The 25,287-nt window shown below is 38.9% G+C and overlaps 1 protein-coding gene and 1 pseudogene across 4 annotated transcripts in view; both read right to left on the bottom strand.

Moving 5' to 3' along the window:
• The window catches only part of shakB (shaking B), a 173,011-nt gene that overhangs the window by 128,500 nt on the left and 19,224 nt on the right, over positions 1–25,287 (bottom strand). The window lies entirely within an intron of this gene.
• LOC108014950 (uncharacterized) lies at positions 1,169–6,243 on the bottom strand (annotated as a pseudogene).

The raw sequence follows: 25,287 nt of genomic DNA, 5'->3' as shown, positions 1-25,287 counted from the left end.
AACAAACAGTGGCGGCGGGGTAAAAGGGATGGAGGGGTGGGCTGCGGAGCATCCTTCACTGTGTCACCGATTATGTCCTGCTGGTCCTTCGGTCATCATAACAGTGGGCCATCACATATATATTTGCCCTCAACTTGGCGGCCCGCAAAAACTGCAAATTGCAGTTTGGACTGGCCAAACAATTTTCTGATTAATTTCAAGTTTTGTGTAAACTGTTGAAACATTCCATGATGCTGATGATGCTTATGTGTGCCCGAAAATTTCTGTTTTCCCCGGCCCTTCCGCTTTCCCGCTTTTCCGCTGGCCTTTTTGCGCCGACAGCCAAGCCAAATGAAAAGTTTCCCCTCTTCACTGAATGGCTGAGCAAACTGCGAGCGAGGGAGCGAGATCTAAATAAATAATTAGTTCGCATTTATTTCATTAGACAAACCGGAATCCCGAGGCAAAAACTTTTGCGGATAACTAAAGACCCTAAATGGGTGCCAGGAAAACGACTTTGGAAACATATGTGCTTAAATGGCCCACTCCTGCAATTTGTCTAAAAAACTGGTTTTCCAGGGGAGTTCCATTTCTTGCTTGGATGCTAGATGATGTTCTACAAAGTGTCATTTGTTATTATTAAAGCTGCAAGCGCAAAACGCGAATTCTTGAGTCGAAATCTTAAGGTAAATGATTTATGAAGCAATAACCACTAAGAAAAAATTCCTTTTGGAATACACTTGAAATGTGTCTCTTAACTATTTAAATTTAGTATTTAAACTCACAGTTTAAAAAAGTATCTTTATATCATGGAAGTTGCCATATCAAATCGCGAGTTCCTCAGCCCTATGGCTAGTTTGGTTATTTATTAAGCTTAAGTCACCAAGAACCAATTTACTCCTTCCCTTTCAAATCAATTTTCTGTTTACTAATTGAAATCATTAGTTTTTCTCATATTTAGCTCATTAAGTCCCAGTTGATTTGTGGAACCTGCAAGTCACCTTAACTCTTCATTATCTCATCATCTAATTAATCCGCTTTAATCTCCTTCAATTATCCCCTTTGATCATCTGGCATTCAAAGGAAATCCCCTGCTCGTTGCTCTGGTTTTATTTTTGCCTCATTTTCTATTTTTCAAATGCCACGCCCCCATTTTCCATGCCCATTTTCATTCCCGCTGATGGAACTTTCAATTAGCGCCAAGTGTAAAATGGAGCAGCGGTGGCATCATTTTCATCAAATTACCAGTGACACCGACACAACCGATTCCCTGGCGCTTTTCCGCCGCGTTTCCCTTGGCGGGTGCCACGCCCCCAGCTTTTCCACGCCCCCCCGCCCCCGCCACCGATTTAGGGCGCTGCAGCGTGTTCATCTTTTCCGTTGCCACGGTTTTAGCCATTTTCATTTCTGGTCGACGATGACACAAAATGTCGGTCACTTGCGGCTTACCCTACTACTTTTCCCACTCCCGCGCAGCATTTTCCCACCCCCCCTGTTTTAGAGCCCCCTCCACCACTTCGGTGTACCCAATTTGTAGAATGCTGCAAATAGCCAGGAAAATTACCTCATGCGCATTTTCTTATTACAGAAATGTGCATAAGAAAATGGACGTAATGAAAAAATCTGAATAACAACAACATGGGGCAGAGGGAAAAGCGGTTGGAAAACGCAGAGGGGTGAGAATAGTCGAAGTAAAAAATACCTGCTGGGAATTCAACGGAAATGAAACAATTTATTTTAAAATATTCAAGTGAAATAGATGGAATTTTTCGAGGGAGAATATATAGCAATTAGTTGTTCATTGGAAATTTAATGGAAAAAAAGCTTTTTAAAAACGTTAGAACGTTTATTGGTAATTAGATAATAATAATATATATAGGAAAAAATTATGAATGTTGATAAAAAATAATTAAAATGTAAAAAATACAATTTTTTTTAAAACGATGGAAATCTTATGTAAAACGAAAGGAAAGAAAGGAAATAGAGCGGTAATCAAATATTTTTCTGCAGGGAAACAACATTGAAAATGTGATGCCGAGCAAAAAAAAGAAATGCAATGGAATGGAACAGAGGAAAAGTCACCTTTCCTGCATTTCCTTTTCCCTCTATGTCTCATGTATTTTCCTATTTTTTCGTTGCATTTTTCCCCCTTGGGAATAACTGGCTGCAAATTGAAAATACCAAGGCGTATAAAACAGGACAACAAAATGGAGAATCTGGAGACAAGGAACAAACGGAATGCAAATGACGCAAAAATGGAAATGGATGGAAATTGAAAACCAGCGGGGTGGTGAGCAGAACGGGGGTGGGGGGTTGATAGGGCAAAATGAAAAATAATTAGCGCAATTAATGACCACGTAATTAGCGCTTCAAATCTATCCTTCTCCCTCACTCCGCGTGTTTTGCATCTGCCGTCTCTTTCTGCCACAATGTGTGCAGTGGCACGTAAAGTGTAACCAACACCCCCTCGCTTTCCCACCCATTTTCCACCCAAATCCCCCAACCAGATTTCCCCCAGCACCACCACCTTCATTAATAGTTCGCTGTGGCTACGTTTGATAACTCTATCGCGGTCCGGTTGCCACTGATTTTCCTTTTTCCCACTTTTCCCACTTTTCCGACTTTTCCCGAGTGAAAGAGTGCAAGAGTGGAGAAGAAAAGTGGAGAGCAGATCCCAACGACACGCTAATGAGTGCACGATGGCCCCGTTTCGTTTTCCAAAAGGGGTTTCCATCGGAAATGCAACTCTGTCATGGCATTTCTTCATCAGCATTTGAGGTTAGCGAGAAATCCACGCAGATCGGCGGGGAAAAGCGCGCAAATGGACGGCGGCTAATTAAAAATGGCCTTTGATTAGGCCAAAATGTTAAATTAACATTAGTGCGCGCTAAGAGGTGCCTTTGGTTGTAGTCACCGAGCAGCGAGAAAAAAGGAATGACAATTCATCTGGCTTTCTGCGAAATTAGTAAACTTTAATCACGGAATTGTGGAATTTATTTTGATTTAGTTACAAAACAGTATACCCAACAAATAAGATGAAAAAGCCATATATTATACTTAATAGTAAAGGAATAAATAGCATACAAATCGAATAATTTGTGGAATTAAATTTAGTGTACTTCTCCTACAGAAGAAATCTAATAATAATATATACATATATTTATAGGATTCTAAGCAAATAAAGAAAAATAAAGAAAATTTTTGGGAGGTGCTCTCCACTCGGTTCCCAAGTAATCCCCACTCATACAGCGCGGAAGGTACTACGATTCCTTAACTTATGAACAACTTAAAAATTCATTGTCTACACATGGTGCCCAGGACCTCTCTGCAGGACCTTTCTCCTGGGAAAATGAAGACGAGTGTAGAGAGTGGGGGCAAGGTCCTTCTGCTGGTTGGCGAATGAAAAACGAAAAACTGTCATCATGTGACGGGAATCAATCTAAAGTCATTTTATAACCCGAAAAGTCATAAATCTAACTTTAATGTTTTAAACGTGACTGCGGCACGAGGTCCCCGGACCACGCCCCCACCGTCCAACCGCCCACATACGTAACGATGTGTGTGTGTGTGTGAAAGAGAGGGACAGACAAGCCTCCGGCATTGAAATTGGAAAAGTAAAACAAGCAAATGAATGTATTTCCGTTTGGGATTTTTCACTTTCCGGCTTTGGAGAAGGAAGTCGAGGAAAAGCTGGGACGTCGGGGGCGGTCTTTTCCGCAGTCACTAGAAGGGGGCGTGGTGATTGGGTGGGGGCGGTTGCCAGAAAACACTATAAATGACAAAACGAATTCAAGGAGAAGTCGTCGAGCTGAGACAGGAAAATAGATAGAAAATTTTATTAAATGGGCATCAAAACTATTTGGCGTGTCCTCAGCAGGGGCGTGCAGTGGGTGAGAAAGGGGGGTGTCGAAAGGGGGATAGGCTACCCCACCGCACAGGGTGGGAAAGTCCCCTTAGCTAAATTCATGGGCCAAATGGCGTAGCATACTTACGTGAGCCACACATAAAATTCAAGCACCGCATGCGGTCAACGAAGGTGAACACTAGAGAGAGACGGGCATATGCCGTGGAAAGGGAGGGCAATAGGCAGCCAGAGCGAGGAGACAGAGACGGAGCGAGATGCCCGGGCAATGTGTGACAGGATTAATTAAGTGCCGGCAATGGAATCGTGTCCATAACGAATTGTGAGATTAATATGGCCAGCCCAAGAAGGATGGGAACTGCAGGAGATTATTCCTTAAAGCGCACAAATCTTGAAGATACATATAGACTATACAAAAAAGGACAAATTTAAATAACTAGATCTTTGAAGAAATCTGTGATTATAAGTATAGGCTTTTTTTAATATAAGCAAAAGAAAAGTTCACAACATATAGAAGAAAGAATATATATATATCAAAAATATAAAATGGAGTATCCATTTGGTGTACCAATCTTTTAATATTAGTACAAATAGAGAATCCTTTAAATAATCATTAAAGAACACAATAGAAATGCCGCATTATTTATTATAAATCAGGAGTCCAAATTGGCATACAAAATTATCTTTTAAAGCTCTCAAAAAACTTATGTACAACCCCTTTATACGCACTAAAAACACAATAATACATTGGTGGGAAAAAACTTGAATTGAGGTCAAACGGATATTTTACGGATCTTTTTTCGCAGGGCTATCTTTTCTTTATGGTGTTTATCGCGAATTAACTATCGCTTAAAATAATCCGTTTTATTGTGTGTAGAAATCGTTTATGCAATGCCAGTGTCCCTTTTTTACTGCCCATAATTTCGGGGGATAAAAAATTGCACTCACTCTGTGAACTCTTCTCCGCAAATTGTGCTGGGATTATATAACGTTTGGCCGAAAAGGAACCAAATCGAATATGCCCATTTTGGCCAAATCCAATGGCCATCAAAGTATAATAACCAACAAACCGAAATCGCATTTACAGATATAGATTTCCCCGAAATTTATCGCCCCCGGGGGAACCGAGATATATATTCTTTCTTTCCAGTGTGCCTGCTCATGTGTGTGTAATTTAATCAATAAGAAAATCGTCTTTTCACTTACATACACATCATTACATTTGGGCGCATAAATTGATGATGCTCCGGGGGCGGAGGGGGAAATTCACGTGGGCTTACCTGGAAAAAACGATGGGAAATTGGGGAAAAGTTATCAAATTTTAGTAAGCGATTGGTGTCATAAATTGGTGTATTTAGAGGGGCGTTTAGTAAGTTAAATAAAATATATGTTCGGGTTAAGTACGGTCTAGAAGAAATTATGAAAAAAGAAGCCTGAAGAGGGGCTTTAAAATTCTTGAATTCTCTGGTCAGATTCCTAAAATTTGAGTTCTCAAAAGAATTTCCCAATAATACCCCGCCCATTTTGCGTGAAGTGTACTTGCCAAGCATGACTTCTTCTGAGGAATGTTCCGCCTACAGCCCTACAGCCTTACACTACCGAAACCCACTGTACACGTGCATATTCGGATCTCATTTTAAATTCAATTTGCGGTCGAGTGTGAGATTTTTGCCATTGGGTCGAGATGGACGCACGTGCGACAATTGTTTGAGCTGTTTAATCACAGTGCGGTTGGATTTACCCGGTTCAGTTCGGTGGGAATCGGTTGGGGTTTTGGGTTCGGGTTTGAGTTTGGTATTCGGGTTAGGGTTTGGGGTTTTCGGGCCCGGCATTCGCGTCATATTTAATTCATTTTATTATTATGGTTATTGTCCTTGTTGCGGGATTGTCGAGAAGGAAATGGTTATGGTTATTCGACCAGAGAGTTCGGGGGCGGCAACTAAGCACAATTTATAATGATGGCGAGAATTTTCCAATTTAACAAACAATTCAATTAATGCAAATTACAATAGGAATCGGCACTAATGAATATTTTATGACGAAACTAATTTCATTTTCATACATATAATGCGGACATCGCAGCAGCAGCAGCTGGGCATCGATTGTAAATTGTTTACACGCCGCGGGGCCCATAAAATGATGAAATCAACTCCGCCCTCTAGTCGTCCAGCGCCCCTCCCCCCTCGAATTTTCCCGGCTCCACACCCTGGAAATCTCCGCTTATAATTGCCACAAATGTTGCTGGGACAAAGGAAAATGGCAAAAGGGGTGAAATTAGACCTGTCAGACAATGGGGAAATAGTCCAGTAGAAAGGACAGGGAGCGTCCACAAAATACTAATTGTCCTGGAGTCGATGGCAGAGTTGGCACCCGCTGAATCAGATACTAACCCGCATAACCATATCATTAAAATTTTAAGTTGCCCATCATCATAATATTTAAAATAAGATGTATCATATCACTGCAATTGTAAACTGCACGTCACCGAAATACCATGACTTCGATGTAGTTTAAAACAGAGAAAGGATATCTGAATCGTTTCTGTATAATACGTAGAAGTTTATTTTAATTCAATACACACACTAAAATATTTTCAATTTCCTGAATTGTGTATTTAAAAATTTAAGCTGTAAGCTTTAAACTATTAAGAATAAATATCCCCAAAACCTTTTTATCTTGTAAATTATCTTTTTTAGTTTTTAGTTAAAATGCTCTTTTAAGTTTCTCAATTTTTTGGTTTTTCTTTTATATATATTTAAGCTTAGCTTTCATTTATGTATTTTTTTTTAATTCCTGGCTGCCTTGTTCCCCAATTAAGTAAATGAAAACATAAGTTCATAGGCCCTTAATTGGCAGTGGTTGCCGTTTTCTTTCCACCCGGATTTCACTGTACTTCAGATTTTCCTTATTTCGGCGCTTCGATTGTTTGCGGCAATCCTTGTTTTCCAGTCTGGCTGCCGCATTGTTGCAAGTTGCTGCTGTTGCTGTTGCAAGTTGCTGGTGTTGCTGTTGCTGATGCAAGTTGCTGGTGTTGCTAGTTGCTGGTGTGCAGCTGATGTTGCTGCTGGGCTTTATGAAAACAGTTTCGCAATTATGCCGCCCGAATGGCTTGGAATTCTGATGTTGCAGTAGTTGCTGCTTGTTTTCCCTATTTGGCTAATGTTGCTGCTGTTGCTGCCGCTGTTGTTGCTCCTTTAGTTGCTGCTGCCTTTGTTGTCATTGCTTTCCACTGGCTTTTCCTCCGATTTGGTTTTTTATTTTTGGATTTTTCTGTTGGCCCGTTTCGTTTTCGTACCAACTTTGCCAATTTGGATGTCGTTTGGAGTTTTCCGGGATGGGGTCAAAAGGGGGGTCAAAGGGGTGGCACAAGGCCTTGTTGTTGTCGTCATAACGTTTATTAATAAGTTTTCCGAGCGGCTCAGTTGTTGCCATGCTGATTGTTGCTCCTGCTGTGTGTTTTCTCCTTGATTTCCCATTTTTTCGATACGATTTCTCCATATTTTTTTGGGCTCTGGGGAGGGGTCATAGGTCATAGCATGACTTGTCAGGAAAATGGGGGAAAAGTAAATAAGAAAAGCCAGAGAGACAGAGAGGGAGAGAGAGACAGGGAATTAGAGCAAAGTGCACTTTTTGATGACTTTTGATTTGTTTTACGATTCAGCCTCGGCTATGAATATTTATTGTCGTGCCGGGCTGCCATTTTCCGCTTTTCCGCCCTTCCGCCCTTCCTTTCCGTGGCTGTCTTTAAAATGCACGAAATATGTTTGCATGGCAACAACTTTTTAATTGATGTTTATTTAACGTTCAACATAATTAACTTGTGCTCGAGCATAATATTTAAGGGATCGTAAACGGGCATTATACGACCCATTAAATTGAATTTGTAAACGCTCGACTGCTGCTTACTACACTTATAAATCAGTATCTGTGTTTCTTTCAAATAGATTTGCTAGGAATTTTTATGCCGAGTCCCGTGATTTTCGTGGCTTTAAACAATGCCATAAACGTGGCCAAAAGATCGCATTAACACTGCCGCAAGCGCGGCGTTTCCCCTCTGTTTTCCCTCCGTTTTGCCCCGAGTTTCCTCCAAGTTTTCCCCCCATTTTCCTCCCACTTTTCTGTGACAGCCCCATCTAGTTTCGTCTCCAGTTCTGGTATTTGCCTTTACGACTTTGGGTCATAAAAACCAGAGAAAGACTTCGGCGGGGAAAAAATGAACGAGAAGGAAATGTCGTGAAGGAAAATAGAATTATGGCGGGTGGGGGTTGGAAAAATCGGGAAAGGAGGTGCCAAAGGAAGGAAGGACTTGGGCTAATGATAATAATACGCATAATAATGTAACCAGCCACAAACAAATTTGATTTGCTGGCTCTCTATGGCGACTACAGTGCGTTTCAGGGCCATAAATCAATTAGGGAACGTTTAAGGGTATATTATCAGCATTTTGTTTCCCATGGAAAGTATATAGTATTTATGGTATATAGTTGATTTTCTGTGAATTCTCTGCTTATCGAGAAGGTATAATTTGCCATGAATATGCATTAGTTTAGTTTTGGGGATCATAATAATTTAAACTAACTATCTAATTTGGGTTTATCAAAATGACTACTGCACTAATTGCACCTATTTAAAAGCAGATTTTGTCACGAATTTCCTCATATATTTTACATTTATAATAGAAGTTTAGTCAAGAATTTAGAAACATCAAGTAGTTCCCTCAATCACTGAGCAGCACAAGCCCCTCTGCCCGATTAATAAATTGCACTTGACAACGTTCACTTATTAATTTCTTTACAAAGTGCACAAGTCAACCGTTTTGTGTGGCTTTTCCGCCAGCCCCTGTTTCCCGGCTTTTCCGGCTGTACGTGACCAATAACAGGGAATTCATCGGGACCCCCAAACCCTGCTTTCTTCGGATTGTCAGACGAACTCATCGTGGAGTCAGTGGCCTAAAAACGACCATTATGGAGCTGCTCACTTGATCGTGCAATGTACTTTTCTCCTTGCTGCCCAGCACTTAGCACGTTCCCAGGGAAATCAAGAAAAGCTAGGAATGCTGGGAAAGCTGGAAAAGCCTGCCTGCCTGCAACAATGCACCAAATTAGCACAGGGCGAAAAATGAGCGTTGGAAAAGATGGGAAAATCCAGCTAGAAAAATTCGAACCAGAGGAAACTGCTTGATGTTGTCCCGCGTCTGGCATTGATTGCCATTTCCCAGCTAATGATGTGTGGAAAAGTTTATTTGGCCAGTAAACAACACGGAAAATGTTAAATAAATACCCAGATAAACAAGACAAAGAATAAAAGCAGCGAAACAATGCAGCACACAAGCCAGTGGCAATTCCAGATTTATGAGTGAGTTTGACGAACGTTTTATATACAGTATTTTTAGTGGTAAATAATATTCTAAAAACATTTCATGCAAAGTTCATTAATTTATTCTTTAACAAATATAAGTTAAAATAAAACTATTAGTAAAGGAATAAAAACTGCTTTAGAATTTTTTATATAATGTATCGCACTCTTTTTAAAAATACTTATATTTTTCATATACCATATCCCCAACATTTCTGGTTTTAAATATACTTAGAATTGCAAAATCACAACTGGATCGGTGCAATCTGCTTGATGCGATGATTCCCACACGCCAAAACAATGAACAGATAAATGAAATTTATGATGGCCAAGAGGAAAATCATGTCAGGTTGAACATGAGCAGCGACCCCGAGCGTTAAATGCACAAATTCCGTGGAAATTGGCACGAAAAGTGAAGGCAACTGACGGCCATTTAAGGCCGGCGTGTTCAGAGATTATGTACCCGAAAAAAGGAGAAAAAGATATACGTAAATACAGCTAAGAAGATAATCCATAGAATTTGCGTGCCATCAAACGTAATTGGCGGCCATAAAAACCGATTCGGTTGACTCAAACCCACAAAGATACAAGGGCGCACATGGCGCATACGCAATTTCGCTTTGATTTGTCAGCGGTATAAAAATCAAATGTTTTATCTGAATACACATGCATATTTATTAGCCATAAATGTTAGCAACTTCATAAAGACTTTCGGCCTACGCACTGGGCCCCCATAAATCTGCTGCTAAACTGCTTAATTTGCCATTTGGTGCAGTTTTTGCCAAGCGATTTTAATAAATTCATAACCACAGAATGTGCCATGCAGGCGAAATTAATTTCATAAAATCACATACACACACATGTTGAAAATTTAAATTAATGAGGCGCAGCTCCGACACGCCCCTCTCTTCCGCCGCCCCTCAAAATAGATAGAAATCATTTCGGAGCTTTGTGAACTCATTTCCGCACGTGCGGATTTATGTTAGTTATATTCGCATTTCGCAAACGGCAGATCTTTGGCAAAAACTCTCCGAAAACGTAGAGAATATTATCTGCAAATTTGTTCAATTTGAAGCCTGTCTAATTAGGTAGAAAATACAATTTATTTCGCTCTGTTTGCATTTAAACGGGCCATGAAGGGAAAGATGTCGGGCCAAGAAGTTTCGACACTATTGAAGCTTACTAAAAAATTAAAAAATACCTGCTAAATCATACAAATATTTTTTTTATTTTATTTATTCATAGGTAATACAAGAAAGCCTTTATTTAATAATGAGAACATATAACTCACTAGTGAGTTCGATAAGGCTAAGATGTTATTAAAATCCAATTAATATGATAAACTATGCGAGCATAATTTATTTATCGAACCGCAATTACATATTATACACTATATTATCTAAATTGTGAAAAGGATTCCGGATCCATAATCCATAAATTATAAGCATATAAATTATGAAAATAATTTTTCCCATAGCCAGAACGTAAATATATAACTGCAAGCCAAGATAAAGCTGAATTTTTCGCCAAAAACCATATTAGATTTTCTCAAATAGCCAGCAAAACACTAGCATTCTTTAACCAGGCTTTTGAGGAAAATTGGGAAATATTTTTCCGGCTCTTCTTGGCGCAATTTTTAATTAACTGCAGAGCTAAACGGCATGTCAAACAATGTCTGTGTGTGTGTTTTCGTCTGCTATTTATTTATTTATTAAATTTTGCACAGTTTTCGGTGGAAGATCTCCGGAAAAACCTCCTCCCAGGCATTTTTAATTATTTATTTCTGGTACAAATAAATTCTGATTTCCGTTGTCTGCTCGAGTGTGTGCTTGTGTGGGTGTATGGATGTATGGGTGTGTATTTGAGCCTGTGTGCTGCAACTAATTATGTGAGCTCACACACACAAACAAAGCCGCGTGCGTATTAAATATGAATTATATTTTTGGGAGCCACTTCCACTTCCGTTCTGGCACTCAACCAACTGCCAAGTCAACAACAATGGCTAGCAGCGTCAATCAGGCCACGTCGACGTCTCATCAACATCTACGTCATCGCTTTTCCGCAGTGTGGGTGTGCTGCGGGTGTGTGTGTGAGTGCCTACAAGTATGCAATACTTTTTCGTTGAGCCGGAATTTAGTTTTGAAAAAATGGAAGGAAAAATGATACTGGAAAATGCTGAAAACAATCTTTAGGGAGAACGAACAAAAAAAATGTATATTCCAAGTACGTTTTTGTTATTTTAATGAAAGGTATTATTATTTTGAGAGCATCCGATTTTTTAGACCTCCTAACATTTAAAAAAATGTGTTTTAGGTAATAAAAGGAATATTATGCTTAAATCAACTTTATTAGTCACTATTAAACAAAGAATGATATTTAAATAATTACTTAAAGAATTTTTTTAACCCTTTATATATATTTCCAGTTCTAACATTTTTAAAATGTTTATTATAAGTCATGAAAGGATTATTAACACTTTGGCTGGAATAGATCTTGTAATCACCATGAAAATCACTTTTTTTTCAACAAAACCAATTTGTATGATTAAAAATCCACAGATTTTATTATTTTATTACTGGAAAACCAGAAAAATGCGAGCTGTGACTCGAGTACTTTGGTATATTTAAACAGAACTGTGCGAATTTCTTCGCATACATGAGTGCAATTTATCTCGGCAGCTAACGATACGCCGGGCACAATCACTCCGAGCTAGACCTTCCCATATGGAGACCTATTAACCCAGCTTTTGCCCGCCCCGTTCCGCCCGCCTCTTTTTTTGTTGCCTGCCCGTATTTATTTGTTGGTCGTTGTCGTGGTTTCCGGATTTTGTTTTGTTGCAAATGTTCGCTGTTCCATAAGCATTGTCAGGCCACGCCCACTGGCCCCATTTGGCCGCTTTTCTCCCGCCCACTTTTCCTAAGCGGCTACATCATGCGCTCAACGATGCGACAACGTTTTATTAATAATACTTGAAGGGCTGATGGGGTTACGAGAAAATGTTGCAGGCAGTCGTCGGCGTTTTTAATGCCCCACATAAGGCGGGTGGAGTGGGCACAAAAAGTGGAAGAAAGTGGCGAGGAGAAAGTGGGGAAGGAGTGGAAAGTGGAGCGACTCATCTGACGTTACTCATACGCCCCGTGGACTGCATTTGATTTTGTTTCCTTTTTGAGTGTGTCATTGCTGGTTGCAGCTGCTGCAGCGCCCATGAAATAAATGAATGTGGAGAATAAAAAGTAATATAAATAAATAAAATGGCTGAAAGCAGCAGAGTAAAAGCATTGACCCGCACTTAAGGTGGATTTTATATTGCCAAAAACTCAAGGGACAGCTGAGATTAGAGAACCTTTTAGAAAATTAGAGCAGCTGAGGAGCGGAAGCTTAAAATCAGCTTACGAGCGATTTAAATATTTTACCTTTTAGCAAGGGGTTTAACTTTTCCCAGTACCCAAGTTGGTGTTGAATTTACGGTGGAAACGTTCAAGTATTTTTACCTGTGTACGATTAACCCACGTCAGCCCACCAGCCATGTGCAAGTACACATGTACATTGTACATATGTACATCCCCCGGCTACATCATTCAACTTTCATTTTGGGCTGCTAACGATGCTTCTGATACATACTAATAACTTCTTTCATTAAAAATTCCTATGGGCCGCCGTCAAAAGCCATAACCGCCGAAAAGGGGCGGGTGTGGGCATGGTCGTGGGTGGAAAATGATGACGGGCGGTGGAAAAGGGGCGGGGCAAAGCACACACTTGAGCGACGCTAAACTCGTCCAATTAGTAGCATTTAATTTGGTAAACAGCGGCATTTTCGTGCTTTTGCATTTTTTTGTAATTAACAACAACAAGATCATGATTATGATGATGATTAGGGCGAAAATGATAAAGACGATGCTGATGTGGATGATGAAGAAGGCGAACAACAGAAGAGTTGGCGGGTTTTATGTGTGCTCGATGTAGCTCTTTCTTTCTTTGTACAGCCATCTCTTTCCACAAAAGTCTTCAAATGCATAGAGATATTTTTTAAGTTCTCATTAAAGTTCTCAAAATATAGTAAGTAATCATATTTTCTGCTTAGAAAATGAGACGTAAGTCATTAAAATTATGATAATAAGAAAAGTATCTCTTAGATATTGCTCCCTTATAATATTCCTCAAAATATATCCTATGTTTATTTTTATGTATACAAAATTAAATTATTTTTTTAAGTGCACTTTCTCCCCACGGTGTATATTTCTGGTGGTTTCCCGAGCATATGTTTGCATTGCTGCCGCATAACGCCTTTCATGTTTGGGGACATTTTCCAACAACCCCATTTCCCGCACCAAAATCATTATTTTGATGTCAACAACGTGCCAGGAAGATGATTGCCCCGGAAAATCCACCTCCCCCGGCCCGACAATTTTCCCATCATCCCCTTGTCCAATGACCAACACTTTCGCTTAATTTTTTTTGCACCTGACCATCCAGTAAAGCTTATTAAAAAAGGAAAAAGATACACCTTCACCTCAAATAAAAAGACAGGAAAAATGGGGAATTTTTTGGAGTACGTTTTTTGTTATTATTTTTTTGGGCAAACTTTGTCAGTGAAGCCCAAACAACGGGCGGAGCAGAACAAACAGATTAACCGCAATAATGAACACGGACAAACGCACACGAGTGGTGGAAAGTGGAAAATGGGAAATGGAAAAGGGGGGTTCAAGGTAGATAAAAAGGGCGATGGGGTGACAAGAAGTTGGGGCAGCGTGTGACCTTTTTTGAGAACACATTTTAGCGATTTATAAAATTTGAAGACGAAATATGCTCGGACTTATGTCAAAATACCTTAGAGCTTATACCAGAAAATATAAACCATTATCTGCATGTTGAAGATATAATAAAGTACAATCATCAATATACTTTCAGAATATTATAAGTTTTAAAGCAAGCAATTTATATATAGTGTATACCATAATATTATTTTTAGAAATCTAATTTACATCATCTACTTTAATTACACATACTTTTTATAAATAAATACAGAACTTTAATCATTTCACCAAGTAATGCGGCCAAAGATTGGTTAACTTTTGTCGCAAGCTCAAGGAAATGGGGACGGAAAATGTTCTACAGCTGTGGTCATTTTCCGAGTCACAGGTTTTTCGTTTTTTCTTTTGACTGGGGGAGAGGAAAGCGGAAAAGCAAACGAAAACTGGCACACAAACACACGTGTAAGCATTTAAAGAGCTTGGTAAATTATGCAGAGCCACAGAGCGAGAAAAACCAAAGCGAGGAGAGCGGAGAGAAAAGCGGGAAAGCGGAAAAGCGGGGGCAAAACACACACACAGACAGAGTCACCGTCATCTCAGCGCGACTAATAAACTCAACTTAGCTGGCATAAAAAATATCCATGCAAATTAATTAAATATTTACAGTTTACTGACATAAGCCGAGGACACAAAGCTCGAGAAGAAAAGCGACGGCGACGGCGGTGGCGGAAAAGCGGAAAAGTGGAAAAGCGAGAGGAAGTGGCGAGAGGAGCACGAGAGCGAAGTGAACTTTCCGCTGAATTGCAAAAATATGCAAAGGTATGCAGGAAGTGTACGAATGAATGACTGAATGAATGGCTGAGTGAGTGAATGAATGACTCAGCCTAGGAGAGCAGACAGACGGATTATGACGAAAAACGGGGCAGAATAGCAGGAAATTGGGCAGACTGTTTGATACCCCTTTACTTATATAATATATATATATATATATATATATATATATATATAAGATATAAAAAATATATATCAGCGGAACAAGTTATAAATGTAACAGAAATGATTTGAATCCAACCAAAGCAATTAAAATATTTTTTATCTGCACCAACCAATTTTAAAACTCTTTAACTAATCATAGTCTAATCATCATTTAAATAAAAAATATTTTTATTTTCACAAACCTGTTTTTCAATACTCTCTAAATTAATTCCGTATTCTAGAAATATTTTTTTCGATTGACCATGAGAAATAAATAGCTTTTTCAATTTTGTTCTAAAGGGAATTTATAGGGCGGAAATGCTCTGTATTGCGACTCCCTTTCTCAGAATAGTTGAGCAGGCTCACCTGGAAAATGAAATTAGTGTTAAGGCAAGGTGAGGACCAGAAGCTGCCTTCATTTTGAAGCTGGTAACAACGGCAAACAAACAAACTGGCAAACCGACGAAAAAAGAACTGAGCGAAACAAATTAACTTTTATGTTTGTAATCAAAATTTTGCCACGCTGCTGACGTTGGGCATAATAAATTTAAATCAATGCAGCTCAGATGCTGAAGAAATGGAGAAAATCCCTGGATTCGTTAAAGATAGAGAATCTATTTACTAGAAAATCTCTGAAATGAAACGAAAATCTAAGGTATTTTACCTAAAAATAATAAAATAGTTTTAAGGATTTAAATGACGCATTATTTGTTCTTTTAATTCCAATCTCTAACCCAATTTTTCTGACAAAAAATACAGATATTTAGAAGAATCTCTCTCTCTCTGTTGCAGCTTTAATCCTAATCTGCATCCCAATTCCCCTTCTTGATAATTCATTTCTCAGCTTTTTACTCTCAAATAAATAATTTAGCCATCTCAATGCTGACCTAATTGTGCTACTCGATATGTTAATTAGTCCCCGAAGCCTGACACTTAACTTACGGCCGGCAAAGTTTTCGTTCTATTTTTTGCCATGTCACCTACATATCACTCACGGTCCCATTTTCCTTCCCCCCTTTTCCAGCGTTGGGAAAATTCCCCCAATTGCAGCCCCAAAATGTTGCACTTGACAACGGGAATGGTAAGAACAAATAAAGACGGAAGAAAACGCAAATGAAATACCAAAGTAAAATACCAAAAATACTTGAACAATGAAAAACCCAAAAAGGAAAAGCTGGAAAAGTGGGTGGCTGGGCGGCTGGCTGACTGGTTAGCAGGCTAAGCGTTTTCGGGGAAACTTTCGCCCTGCAGGGCTCAACTTTTAATGGCAAGAGCAAAGAGAACAGGGCCCAAAGACACAGAAACAGAGGCGTGTGCATGGTACACATGTTCAAGCTGCGGGTTCCGAAAATAAGAGCAGGAAAATTCGACGGGGGATTTTCCGGCGCTGGTGGGAGTGCGGTGTGGCATACTTAAGTGCATGTTACCCGAACAATTTACTAGCGTAAGTTGGAAATTTTTGAATTGGCTAAGAAGAGCACAAGGAGCTCAGAGCTCAGAGAAAAGAACAAAAAGATAAAAAACAAAAAAGGAAACGCAAAAACTCAAAAACTTAAAAGGCAGGAGGCGGTGTGGCATCACTGAACAGCTGAGAAAAAGTTAAGAAAGCCTCACAAGAAGTTGAAATGAAGATTTATTTGCCTATTTGCTTATTTATCTTTGGCTCAACTAGAGGCTCCATCAACATGAGCCGAGCCACCCACCACGCAACCAACCCACGAAAAAAATGAAAACCCCCGAAAAGTGGGTGGAAAAGTTGCCAGCAGAAGGAAATTACGTTAAGTACCGTAAACTTAAACGTCGAGTGGGTGGCAGCAGAAAGTCCCGTGTGTTGTGTATAGTTAGCATGTTATAAATGTTGTAAAACATCTTCACACACTGAGAGACATAAAAGAGATATCAAACGGCAGAGTGTTCTGATTAACAATAAGCCCAAAAACCTTACTTAGTTTACAGTTTATAAAGTTTCCTTGACAAACTTATCAGGGCACTGATTTTTTGGGTAGAAAATAAGTATTTTATTAATGTTAGTAAAAAACACTTTATTTTTAGCGCTTTTTCAATCGAAACTAATCAAAATCAAGGGGTAAAGCTAAAGAATGACTGTCCTGGACAGCCTACATCCCAAGCTAACGATTCCCATCTCTTTTCTGCAAATTGATTTTTTTTGTCAGTTTTCGGATTCTTATTATCATGATTTTTTGCAAAAAGATCGATCCATATCACAAATCGGGAAATTTATTTTTTGATCAATTTTCGCATTTTTTGTAAGGGGTTGTATCATCTATTTTTTTCGAAAATTTTTCAAAAATTAAAGTTTGAAGATTTTAATGCCAATCGATTGGGAATTTAATTACGATCTTAACGAGGTATAACATTCCTTAATCTGACTTCATTTCGCAATTTGTCGACCAAAATACCGATTTTTTTTGTGCACAAATAGGTAACCTTATTTTTTGACGAAAAATCCGTTATTTTTAGGCAGTTTTTATGTCGTAATTTAGTCAAATCGAGGCGTACAACAAAAAGACCGACTGTTATGAGCAGCTAACAACCAAGGCTATCGATCCATATCACAAATCGGGAAATTTATTTTTTGACCCATTTTCGCATTTTTTGTAAGGGGTTGTATCATCTATTTTTTTCGAAAATTGTTCAAAAATTAAAGTTTGAAGATTTTAATGCCAATCGATTGGGAATTTAATTACGAGCTCAACGAGGTATCACATTCCTTAATCTGACTTCATTTCGCAATTTGTCGACCAAAATACTGATTTTTTTTGTGCAAAAATGGGGAACTTTATTTTTTCACAAAAATTCCTTATTTTTAGGCCGTTTTTATGTCGTAATTTAGTCAAATAGGGGCGCACAGCAAAAATACCGACTGTTATGAGCAGCTAACAACCAAGGCTATCGATCCATATCACAAATCGGGAAATTTATTTTTTGACCCATTTTCGCATTTTTTGTAAGGGGTTGTATCCTCTATTTTTTTCGAAAATTTTTCAAAAATTAAAGTTTGAAGATTTAAATGCCAATCGATTGGGAATTTAATTACGAGCTCAACGAGGTATCACATTCATTAATCTGACTTCTTTTCGCAATTTGTCGACCAAAATACTGATTTTTTTTGTGCAAAAATGGGGAACTTTATTTTTTGACGAAAAATGCGTTATTTTTAGGCCGTTTTTATGTCGTAATTTAGTCAAATCGGGGCGCACAGCAAAAAGACCGACTGTTATTAGCAGCTAACAACCAAGGCTATCGATCCATATCACAAATCGGGAAATTTATTTTTTGACCCATTTTCGCATTTTTTGTATCATCTATTTTTTTCGAAAATTTTTCAAAAATTAAAGTTTGAAGATTTAAATGCCAATCGATTGGGAATTTAATTACGAGCTCAACGAGGTATCACATTCCTTAATCTGACTTCATTTCGCAATTTGTCGACCAAAATACTGATTTTTTTTGTGCAAAAATAGGGAACCTTATTTTTTGACGAAAAATGCGTTATTTTTAGGCCGTTTTTATGTCGTAATTTAGTCAAATCGGGGCGCACAACAAAAAGACCGACTGTTATGAGCAGCTTACAGACAGGGCTATCGATCCCCACCACTTTTTGGGAAATTTATTTTTTGATCAATTTTCGCATTTTTTGTAAGGGGTTGTATCATCTATTTTTTTCGAAAATTGTTCAAAAATTAAAGTCTGAAGATTTAAATGCCAATCGATTGGGAATTTAATTACGAGCTCAACGAGGTATCACATTCCTTAATCTGACTTCATTTCGCAATTTATCGACCAAAATACTGATTTTTTTTGTGCAAAAATAAGGACCATAATTTTTTGGAGTTACGCCAAATATTACTTTTTTGAAGGTTGCAAAAAAAATTAATGAAAAATAATTTTACAATACTAGTCCACAGTATTTTCTCCCTTCAACCCAATGGTTTTGCACCAACCCTCCAAATTAAAGATGGTTACATTTTTTAGAAATCAAGTATCTTTCCGCTGAGTGGATGCGCTTCACTCCACTCGACTCCACTCAAATGGGCAATTTAATTATACGGAAATCACACAGAATTCATCTAATTAGTTTGGCGTTTTAATTGCCCAGGGGGAGACCGAGACCGCTGGAGGACACTTGTCTCCACTCCACTAGCTGCCATAAATTATGTCATCCCGGTCTGGAGCAGGAACTGAAACTGAAACAGAACCGGAAACTGGAAAGTGGAAACAGAAACTGAAACAGGAGCCAAAGGACACCAAGAGGGCCCACTCCACTTGCCGGCGTTTCAATTGTATTTGTGCCCTGTAAATATTTCAATAATAATTCCTTCCATTTGTGATATTAAAAAGTGTACATCTCCTGGCATTCGTTGCCGTTTCTCCAGCTCTGCCGATCTGAATCTCTACCTGTATCTGTATCCGAATCCGAATCCCAGTCTGTAGCTGCATTCTTTATCTGGCAACCAATTGGCATTCGTTCCGTTTGTCCCACGTAATTGGCCAATGCAAAAAGCAGAGAAACATGCAGAAAAAAACAGGGCAGAGTGCAAATAAAAAAAATTAAAAAGTATAGATGTGATAAATGTAAAAGGACAAATATAATATGCAGAGAAAAAAGAAATGCTATCAGGGATTGATTCAATAGGTAAGGAATATTAAAGAAGAATTATTTTTATTAGACTTAATGTACTTTATTTCAGTCTAGAATCACCAGAAACCTAAATATTAAGCGTTGGTAAGTAAGTATAAGTAAGTAAGTTAAGTATATTCCTTGGATTCATAACCATGAAATGATACATTAAAAGGCAAATGCTTATCGCTTTGGGAGGATGTAAAGCTTTGATGTTGCCCCCTGGAATTCCACAGAGCTTAAAATTTATGTATAGAAAAAATGTATGAAATACTTTTCACATCAAATGAAATGCATGGCAACTGAATCAAAGGCTGCAAATCGACTGGTGAGTAACTACGGCTTCATCGAGTAAAAGATTCCTGACGAGTGGATAACAACTTTGACATTTGATGAGCCTTTATAGTAAAAGATGTTTTTTAATATTTTAGCACGCTCACACGCAAAAGTGCTTTCAGCTTAGTTAAAAGTTTCGTAAAGACCGAGAAACGCCACTCAAAGTGCCAAATTTCACGCCACTTGAAGGATCCCGAGATGAGGGCTAAATGGGCTGACTTTTAATCCTTTTTGCATTTCGCGCTGTGTGTGCAGCGTAAAAAGCATCGTTAAATAAACATGAGGATATGAATGTATGATTGCCCCAGACTCTACGGTCTTGAAACTCCAACAACACCGAATACTGAACACCGAACACCGAGGCGAATCTCCGGCAGATGCTTCCGTTTCTGCTCCGGCAATAAAGTTTATGGCCAAGCTGGAACTGCCGCTCATGAATCTCCATCCCGCTCCTGCCACGCACTCTTTTTAATTTAGCCAACCTGCCTTCTTGGATTGAAAACTTTTCCGTTGCCAGCCAGCTAACAAAACGGGATAAAGTTTAGCTGTCTAACAACTTACAAATACACTTGATAGTGGTCAATAGGTATACCTTGAAGTTAATAAAAGTGAATTATACTTGGCTTAATAATTAGAGCATCAACGCTCGGGCAGGAGATTGTATAAAAATGCACCCCAAATCAAGAAAAAAGCCCCACGTTGGGCGCCCTTTTAATTTAACGGGAACAAGCCACACGTTGGCCGCCATTTGTTTTAAAAATCAATTTAGAACCATTTTACAGAACTGAATTTTGTTTACATACATATTGGAAGTAAAACTCTACGAATCAGTCAACCAATCCTAAGCCGCACTTCATAAATGGCATGCCTGCAAAACAATAGAGTATTTGAATACAATGAAGATGCGACAGCATAAGAATAAGAAAAGGAAACGGCGAAGGCAAAAACAGAAACTGCAGCGAATGAAGAAAGGAATCAAGTTTTTAGCCTCAACTTCAGCTCGGTTCCAACTTCAAAACTTCAAGTTTGTTTGGCCAATTAAAATTGTGAAATATATTTGTCACGACAACTCCTTCTCGTTCCATCTTCTTTGTCTCTCGCCTCGCTTTTAATAAGCAAATGCAAATGTCGCCTGCTGCCTGCTGCTAAATAAATGGCCAAATTGATTTATGTTGCGAGCTATGGGCGGAGAAACCAAAGGCACTCAAACACAGTGGGTTTTTTCTTCTCCAGGGGGATTATGGCAGGGGCTCAGGGATTGGAGGGCCATGGAACTGCGTCTCTAAAGTAAGAGAACGTACTTAACACAACCTGTAATAAAAACATCAGTTTTCAATTTCAAATTAGCTGATGTTCTACCGTCTAATTTAAGCTATGAAGAGGCAGCAGTAAGATAGGATATATTTTTCAGCTGAATGAAGTGAGCTGAAATGGAATCAAATATCGGTCTTATATAACCACCATCCCTCTCCCCTCCGGAAAACTATATTTCCGCCCTTTTCCACCATCTCTCCACTGCCTTAACCATTTTTTGTATCATTTTTCCTGGGCTAGATAAATGCCGTCTGTGTGTGTCCTTATTTATGTTCCCTGGCCTGTGATGGTTTCCGTATTTCCATGTGATTGTGTGCCGTTCACATCTTTATTAAAGAGACGGTCATAGTTTTTAATAAAAATTCATCCAACCCTCACCAGAGGAAACTTCATCGTTTCTATTTTACTCTACTTTTTTCATTTTGGGGTGAATGTGTGGGTTCACCTAATTTATCTACTACGACAGTGGGTGGCGGCTTTGTGGGTGCCTCCTAATAGTTTTTAACTTAAATGGGGAAAATGGGCGGGCAGGGAGACATGGTGTACCTTGGCCAAAAAGGACGTAGGCGGATCTCTGATGACGACAAAGACGCCGAGGACAATGTTTCTCCATCAGGCATCTCTACCCCGAACTATCTCCCTCTAGCCATTTCTCCACGTTTTTTTCTCTCTTTCTTCGTGGCGTCTTGGAGGCGGCTTCTTTTTGGACCACAAGCAGGCTATTGAGTCGTGTATCTTGGCAGCATCTCACTTAGTCCTTGCCGCCCAACAGCCCATCAGCCCATCAGCCCATCAGCCCAACACCACCCAGCTCCTTATGGTAGATGGCTTATTTTATCTGTCTGACTCTCGGGTGATGGTGATGGCAGTGGTGGTTCCCCGTTCGTGTGTCGATATTTTATTTTTATTTGAAAAAATCAATTTATGGGCTCTTTTGCAATAAACGATTTCTCTTTTATTTGTCTTCCCCGACGTCGTTTGTTGTCGCTGGTCGTTGTTCTTGGTCTCCTTTTGCTTTATGGTCGCATATCCTTATAATATTTTCTATAGTTGTCATCGCTTCAGCTACGGCATCTCGTTCTCAGGACCCCCGGCCTCCATTATTCATTGTATGCCACACATATAACCCCCTTTCCACATATATATAAGTATGTATGTTCATATATGTGTGGGCCCGATTCATTTTTTACCCTATGAGATAATAAAGGAGCAGCAGCAAAAATAGGGCGCAAGAAGTTTGCTTTGCCTCCAAGAAAAATGACCCTCAAAAAATGGGTATATATGGGATGGTGTTGGGTTTTGGGGCTGATGTTGAGGTGGGGGTTGGGGCTCGAGAAATAAAAAAGATGGCCTGGCCAACGAGGGCAAATGCATTTCACTTGAAAGGCTTTTGACCAGGTCCTACTCAGCCCCCCAGCCCGAAGCAAACGCAAAACACATTAGAAAATATTCACTTATGGCAAACTATTTGCATATGAAGTCAGCCAAGTGCAACGGGGCGAATGATTGATAAATGAAGAAGTCGAGCGGGCACAAAATTGAGGAGGAAGATAGAAGATTTACAAGATGAAGGAGTTGAGAAGTACGTGAAAAATGGCAGCGGAATATGGGGAGCTTTACAGATAGGGAATAGCAAATATATAAGAGAAATATTATAATTAGATACAGTTATTAACTGTTCTCAAAAAAGTCAGATACCAAGTGAGTAAGTTAAAAAATTAATAAAATGATAAATAGTGTGAGCTCACATTCAGAATATGAAAACTTTGTTTTTGGTCTTACACGAATTTTACGTCTCCACAATTTATTTGCCATATAAAACGGTTTATAGATTCCCTTATGCCTTCGTTCCCTATTTCAAATTCCCGCTGTTTCAATGGAATCTTTTTATAATCTATTGCCTGTTTTTTCCTCCCCTTGCCAGACATCTTTTGTATAATTTAAAGCCCTGCTCAGCCCGCTTTTCTTTCGCCCTTTCGCATTGGCAGACTGGAAAGGAAAAATTTAAATCGTGCATACGCCGCATTGGCCATTATTTCCACTTACAACTCCTCCCCCAACCCGCCTCCTTCCCGCTATGTTTGTACTCTATGTTTCTAGGGTTTTCCCACCAACTTTCTGGAGAACTGGATAACTAGACTTGGCGATAGTTTCGGTGGCTGTGTCTCACTTTGTTGGATTTTTATTGTGGCTTTTTATGCGCCGTACACAAGTTTTTATTCTCTTCTTTATATTTTTGCGCCAGCGAAACTTTCCTTTTATTTATTTCCTGCCTTGCAAGTGCCTGCCACGCCCCATTTGAAATGGAAATGTTCTCAGCCATTTTATATTGTGTTTAATACATTTTAAAGGCAGTGGGGGAGGAGGAGGCGAATGGCTTTCAATGAAAAATATCCAACAATCAAAAAAATTACACACATTTTTTCGCCATTCCCGATAATTTATGAACTTGTCAAATGTGTCTCAGTTTTCCCACCCATTCAGCCATTCGCTGTGCGAAATTTATTCATGCCTCTGCCGTTGGAAAAAGAGTTTTATTTATTGTGATCGTGGTGGGGCAAAAAAACGAGAGTTTAACTTTATGCGAGATACAAAACCAAATGCATTCCGTGCAAACCAAATTGCAACCACCCTCTTCACATATGGCAATTATTTGTGTGTGTTGCCGACGCCCCTGCCCTGCTTCCTCTTTTTGGGGCTCAAATTAAATTTACAATTTGTTTGGCCAAAGCCAAAAAAGCTCAACAAAATCATTCTGATATCGGGACAAAGAGAAATTGTTGATATAAAGCGCGTAACTGGTTCAAAGAAAAAACTGCAGATTTTTAAAGCCAGCTTCAAAAATAAGTTTCGTTGATTTAAATAAAGGGGCAGAACATATTTATAAAAAATTATAATTCCTCTCTTAAGCCATTATTTAAACATAAATGAAGAATTAAAAAATGGCTTTGAATATGCTTTGAATTGTAAGTACATGTCCTGTATCTCTATTCAACATTTAATTAAGTATTTTTTCTTGTATAATTGTATTTTTCATAATACCAGTTTTTCTTCTATCGATTAAAGCTTCTTTCGTAGAAAATATTAATAATATTTCCAGCACTGCAGTTGTGGTATTTGTATTTTTTATTCATTTGTCGGCTTAGTTTGGGTAATGAGGTTAATCCAATTTGAGTTGTCGTTGTTCCATTTTTGCGCTTCATAAACCGAATTTCATTTCTATTTTCGTTTGTCTTTTCCATTTTTTTTCATTGAATTTCCATTTCGATTTCCATTTGGTCCGCCCAACAACAACGAACAATGAACTGGGACCGAATGGGCCCCTTTCACCCCCGCTGACATATTTGTGATCTATCAAAAAGCAATTCACTCAACCGAACCATCAGCATTCATTTGGATTCACCACCCCTTCCACCGTTCAGCCGCTCAGCCATCCATCAATCAATCAATCATTATGCTCATAAAAATTAGCAACATCAAGCGGTAAACGGGAACAAATGAAATGCCGCCTCAAGCCGCAAAAATGTTTGCATTAAAATTAATTACAGAAGAAATCGTAGCCCAGAAATCTACGGCTGATGAATACAAATTGTGTGGGCAGCGTGAAATATGGAAGCGCATTAAAAAGGGTTGTGGCATCCCACGGGGCGTATGCGCAACGCCCTTCGGAGACCATAACAACTAAAAATCCATCAGCACTCACTGCCACGCCCCCCGGAAAAATGGCACACATGCTGTAGACTTTGAAAGGTGCTCCCCCAGTGGACAAATTGGAGGGCAATCAACGAGAAACCCAAGTTTAAAAGCCGAATTTCGAATAATCTTTCTATATAAAAGCGAATTCTTCAGAACTAAGTACAAAAAATATTTTAATAAAATTTTCGACAAATTAAAATGCGAAATTTTAATTTTATTTAAGGCACACATTAAAAAAAAATAATGTTAAAACACAAAACACAGGCGTTAATAATTTTCAGCTGCTAATAAAAACATATTGAAGTTATCAAAATAAAGTTGGGAAATAAAGTTGTTTCCAAGAAATGCAATTGAGTGCCCATAAAATCCATAAACTC

The sequence above is a fragment of the Drosophila suzukii genome, chromosome X (genome assembly GCF_043229965.1).
Source record: "Drosophila suzukii chromosome X, CBGP_Dsuzu_IsoJpt1.0, whole genome shotgun sequence".
NCBI classification, from domain to species: domain Eukaryota; kingdom Metazoa; phylum Arthropoda; class Insecta; order Diptera; family Drosophilidae; genus Drosophila; species Drosophila suzukii.
Note: the sequence above shows the minus strand (reverse complement) of the source record. Positions and strands in the feature narration are given on the sequence as shown.